This window comes from Pteropus medius, unplaced genomic scaffold, assembly GCF_902729225.1.
Source record: "Pteropus medius unplaced genomic scaffold, Ma_sr-lr_union100, whole genome shotgun sequence".
Taxonomy (NCBI): Eukaryota; Metazoa; Chordata; class Mammalia; order Chiroptera; family Pteropodidae; genus Pteropus; species Pteropus medius.
This window is the reverse complement of record NW_024352148.1, coordinates 1,204,424-1,208,795: the sequence shown is the minus strand read 5'-3', so window position 1 is coordinate 1,208,795 and position 4,372 is coordinate 1,204,424.

Sequence of the window (4,372 nt, the reverse complement as noted above, 5' to 3'; positions counted from 1 at the left end):
GGCTGCGCTGGCGGCCGCGGGATGCGCTCGGTGCAGCGCCCGCCACCCTGATGACATCACAGCCCTCCGGGCCCTGGGAAGTCTCGGGATGATCGGCTGAAGGACCTGGCTGCGTCTGCCACTCGCCGCGCCACAGGCAGAGCCGCCCGGGTGGCCCTGGCGATGTGAGCGGGGAGGGGCCCTCGGCGGGCGGAGCGCGGCGGCGGCTCGGCCAGCGCTGTCCCCGCGCGCGGTCCCCGCCGCCTGTCCCGGGGGAGCTGCCATCAGAGGCGCGCGGCGGCGGCCCCGTCCCGGCGTCCCGCTCCCGCCGAGGGGACAAGGCGCGTGTGACGGGCGGGCGGGGACCGCCGGGAGCGCCGCGGCCCGGACCCGCTGACCCGCCGGCCGCCCGGGCTCCGCGGCCCCGGCCGGGGCTCCACGCGGGACGCCGCCCTAGGTGAGTTGTCGCGACTTCGCTGACGGCGGGCGCGGGCAGCCGGTGGGTCTGGGAACCAGGGGGACACGGTGAAGTTGCATCTGGCAGGTGCACGTAGGAGCGGAGAGCAGCCCCAGCCCAGCCCAGCCCAGCCTCCCGCTCAGCATCCGCCCTGCCTGGCCCTGGGAGTTCAGTCCGGCTGCAAAGGAAACATCCAGCCCTGCCTCTGAAAAACAGAGAGAACTTGAAATATTTTAAACTGTTGCCGGAACATTTGCATAATAAGCGCCTCACTTGATGACAGGTCTAGCCTTTTCATATTGAAAACGCCAGTTTTACAAACTCGGCATCCAAACTGGGGGGGTTAAAGATGTTTTCCTGAGAAGTGTGACGGATAAGGTGGCATTCAGATGGCTTGAGCTGGGAGCTCGTCTCTCTGGGATGTGAGGTTTCCCGGCCAGAGCTCTGTTCTAACCGTCTGCTTCGGAGAAACAGCTGTCACAGGCATGCGAAATTACAGGATACAGTCGTAAACTGCTTCCTAAAGAAATAGGTGCTTTCCTACTAGGTCCCGCTAGGAAAGGAAAATAAAACCTTAGAACAATGCATGTAATATGCCCCAAGCCTGGATTCCCATGAGGACAGCAGCAGCTTCATGCCTGTAAAAAGCTCCACATCCCTCATGCACAGAATAAGTTGGAAAATAAGAAGCGTGATTCAAATATGGCTTTATTCATCCCTTCCCATATCTCTGTTAGAGAAAGGTAAATAGAAAGGGACCCTGACACCTGTATTTTCCCTGGAATTTGTGCTGGTTTATAAGACTGTTTTGTTTAGAGTTACCGTCACAGCGTTTTCAAGTAATGGTCTGTTTTGTTGACCATGTGAGGTCATACTGTGAGTTCTCATACGGCTCCGAAAAAGTTTCAGCAGCATATACTTTATTATGTCTTTTTCAACCCCACCTTTTCTGCTTTCCTGGTATGTTCTATCGGAATATTTTTCATCAAGTCAAGATGATAAATGTTTTAAGGTCACTGGCACAGAGAGATGGATGACTTTTCCTGATGGTTTCTGTTTTTCCCGTTCTCACCAACTTCATGGCTCAAATCCTGGGAGTCTCTTGCCCCAAAAGAAAACTGATGAAGGCAAAAGTTACTTTAATTGGTTGAATTTATCCAAAGCTAGGAGGCAATGATTTTCCCCCATAAAGATTTAAAGGGTGTTTTTTTTTTTAATATATCAAAAGAATCATTTTAATTTCTCACGTTAAAAAGATGCCAGCAAGCCTTATCTGGATGCCCAGGGGTGCTGTGCTGGCCACAGTTTTCTCATGAAGAAAATGTATGCAGAGAAGAGATAGGCCCCCTGACACTGACGACGGCTGTCCCGGTCTGCCCCTGAATTCATAAAAAATGTCATTAATAAGCAAAACGGATCGGCCACTGACTCTTCCCTCGACACGAAAATGGGAACTTGACACCATTCCACAGCTGCTGTGATTGTTGATGTTTTTACCATAAAGAATCTTCTGAATGTTCACCTTCTGGTGATGGAGATCACACAGCACTTGCATTGATCAAGGTCTCAGGATAAGCTCATGGGCGAGGTTTTTGGAAATTAAACACTGAGCAGAATAGCCTTTTTTTTTTTTTTACTCTTAATGGCAAATGATCAGCCCCGAGATGAATCCTTGGAAAATGCCTTGAAGAAATTATAATGCGTGTATGGCTTATTAGCTCTAAAAAGAAAATCAGCTTTAGAGGGAACATGTAGATGCAATATAGAAAGTCAGGCATCGTTCTTAAATAAAAAGGGAAAACTTCATAAGGATTTTAATATCTGGTTTCCTTCCGATACACATGCATGTGTGTATAAATTGTTTCGTTTTCTGCCAGCCGAAGTTATTATCCAAGAGATGTGTCAATTTAAGTGATTTTCCTGAAATGCCAAAAGGAACTAAATGGAGACTATTTCATAGACAAATATATAAAATCATAATTTGAAAATTCTATATCTGATAACCAAAATAGAAAAACATGAATATTCATGTATTTTATATATATATATATATATATATATTCACCTCAAAAAAAGAAAATCTTCTATGTTTTATCTGAGCATTAAAACTGTGATACCCATTCTTTCTCACGCCCACCCAAACAATAATTCTATCACCGGATTTAAAACAACTCAGGCTCCTAATTCAAATCTCAGTGCGAACCTTACCTCTTACAGATGCAAATTAAATGTTTCTAACCCGGTAAAATACTTGTCCCCCGTAGGTCTAATGTTTATGTGACATTATGTCTGAGGAGGAAAGGTGCCGCTGAGGATCAAATCCAAGATGAAACTTTCTGTTGTCCACACAGTAGCAACTACTTAGGCAGAAGGACAGACAAGCCTTTAGACTACTTTGTTCAGAAGGTTCCAGCTGGGGTTGCCTCCCCAGATCCGGGAAGCAGCTGGGAAACTTATAAAATAAAGTAGAAAACGCGGTGCACCCCGAGGCTGCTGCTTTCTGGGTCGGAAGTCATCGTGTGGCATTGTGTTTCAAGTCTCACCTGAGTGTGACTTCTTTCTCTAGTACAAACTGTGCGGAATTTAAAGACCGAACATGTTTTCCGAGTAGAGCAAGATATTAAGGTAACAAAGTTTTCTTCTTATTAGAAGTTGCTCTAAACGTAACTTTACAAATGTAGAAGTTGCTCTGCAAGGTAAACAAGCCTAGGGAGCCCCTTATAAAGGGCAGCGTATCCTCAAAAGCAGAGAGAGAATCCAGGGAGATGCAGGGCAGAGGGAGCGGGAATGACACCTGCCCTCACACGCCCACAGGAAGGCGAGTGGCGGTTTTGTGACGGCTTCGGGAAATGGGCCGGCCAGCCAGCCCGCCCGCCCTGCCGCAGAGTCCCGCTTGTGAGCCGGACAGCAAAAGGGAGCATCCACTCCCGTCCCCACGGACCCCCGATAACTCGGAAAAGAGACACCGCGTCGTCTGTTGATTTATTTTGGGTTTCCGGAATGACAGGCGCGAGTCAGGTGTCAGACGGTGGCACTGCCTTCGGCCGTCGTGGAGTCACATTCTGCCAGCCTTTCCACCGACGCTTCAGGACACAGTCAGCCAGGCTGTTACAAAGGGTGTTAAATGCCCCGTTCGTAAAGTGTTTTCAGCAAGCCTCAGAAGCCAGAGGTGTCGCCTGCTTTTATGAATCCTGTCCTGTCGCCAAGCTTTCCCCGTCTCAGGGCCCTGAGGACACCCACCACAGGCTAGAGCTGACAAACCCAAGAACAATATTGAATCGATGACGAACTTGACCGAAGCCCCAAATAGTCTGATAATGAAAACCAATCAGCGGTGGCTTCGGGCATTTCAAAACAAGTGGATCTTTAAAATGTGAGTAGTTGCTTACTCTCCATTCCGACTGATGAAAATGTTCTCCTGTGCAACTTGATCTATGTGTTTTCTTTGCTTTCTTCTGTGTCTGTATTCATACAATTCAGGCCACGAAATTCATTATAACAAAACGACCTCCATATGGCAAACTCAATACTGGCCTTGAAGTGACTCATCGAGGAAATGTGCATATATGGGCTACTTTAGTTTTTTTTTCAAGAGGTGTACCTAAGAAACGTCATTAGTACTAAATGAGTATCCTGATGAATTCGTTAGAATTAAGGGAATATACGAGAAGAAAATGAAGGGTTAAAACAAAGACTATGGTGGAACGCTCCGGAACTTGATCGGACGGCGTCCTGAGGTTATTTGAGGAAACGGGAGAGTGGTGCCTCTGCCGAGCTGTCGAATCGAGACATCCGTACCAATTTCTGTAAGGAGTTTTTACACTTCTTAGAAACCATCGTTATAGATATTTCAAGAGTTCCGCGGAGAAAGCAACTTTTAGCAATCTAACACGCACGTGCACGCACGCACGCACACACGCGTGCATAGTCTCCGTC